The sequence below is a fragment of the Gadus chalcogrammus genome, chromosome 15, assembly GCF_026213295.1.
Source record: "Gadus chalcogrammus isolate NIFS_2021 chromosome 15, NIFS_Gcha_1.0, whole genome shotgun sequence".
Classification (NCBI taxonomy): Eukaryota; Metazoa; Chordata; class Actinopteri; order Gadiformes; family Gadidae; genus Gadus; species Gadus chalcogrammus.
Genome location: NC_079426.1, coordinates 22041005 through 22042638, shown reverse-complemented (window position 1 = coordinate 22042638; position 1634 = coordinate 22041005).

Genomic DNA, 1634 nt, shown 5'->3' with positions numbered 1-1634 from the left:
TACTGCTACTTAGGGGGGAAATTGCAGGATTGACAATGACAGCGATATTTTTGTTACGAAGCGGGTAAATGCTGTCTATTGCCCTTAGAATCAAGGCTCATAACAGCAAATTTATACTGAAGTCAAGTGAGTGCAAGTGAGCACCCAATAGAGACAGGCGTCGCACCCATTTTGTGTTTTCCTGAGCTGCAGGGTTCAACACACACATCCAACAGTTCTTGACCAGATAACAAATAAAAGCACTGAGGTTTGGATAAAAGCTTTTACATAGTTTTTATCCAGTCTGAAGTCAAAGCAGATATTTTCTGACTATATATGGATATTGGTATCGTATGAGTTTATAAATATTCACGTATACTATATCATCGTTATTATTATTACTAATATCTTCATTACTACTATTATTTTTGTTATTGTTCATAATAAATGAATAATACATAACTAGATAAGAATTTATATGCATGTTTATGTTATTATTCATTAATATTTGTCACATTGTATAATTATTGGGTTCTTATTGGTGTTATCATTATTTAAACATCCAGCAATGCGAATTATACCACAAAGCTATTACCAGTAATGGCACCTGTAGTAATGAATATGTAGTAATAAATAAACCTGTAGTAATAAAGGTGCTCAAACGGTATCGTCAGCTTTCCTCAGCTCTACTTGCACTTAGTGCGACCTGGTGGACATTCGGTTCTACTACAACACAATACCCAGAGGGGCTGCAAATTCTTTCAGAAAAGATTGAACTATTCCCGTTGTGGGAGGTTAATCGGGTGACCATGGTCTCTAAAGCAAGACTTCCTGGTTTCATATTGTCCCAGTGTAGAGTTGATGTTAAACTATCTAATCTAATCGGGGCTATATCGGTATAGTGTAACCTCGTGCGTCGCACCGGTGTTCTGCCAATCCTCAGTCAAATCGTGCTCCCTAGTGGTTCTGCGCATGCGCATGCGCAACGTGGTGTATAATACCCATACTGTACCACACGCTACCAAACCCATAAAGTAGCATTTTTATTTTTACCCTATCAATAAATGCTACCTCATGTGTTGGGTAGCGTATTTGATCTGCGGACCAATCAACCAGGCTCTATCAAGCGATGCTGCCACCACCACTAGGCCTGCTCCATGTTCACTCCATGTCCCCATAAGATAGATAGATAGATAGATAGATAGATAGATAGATAGATAGATAGATAGATAGATAGATAAATACTTTAATAATCCCAGAGGGAAATTATTTTTGTCACGAACTCCAGATATACATACACAAATAAATAAATAAATAAATAAATATTAAGAATAAAATATAAAATATAACATATATATCCATATCCATATATATACATATACATACACACACACATATATATATATATACATATACATATAACATAAATACACATACATACACAAAAGATAAAAGATACAACCTAAGAAAAACAAAAAATACAAATAAAAAATTTAAGGACAATATAAATATATATACAACACCATATATACACATACATATATATATATATATATACATATACACATACACATATATACATACATACATACATACATACATACATACATACATACATACATACATACATACATACATACATACATACATACATA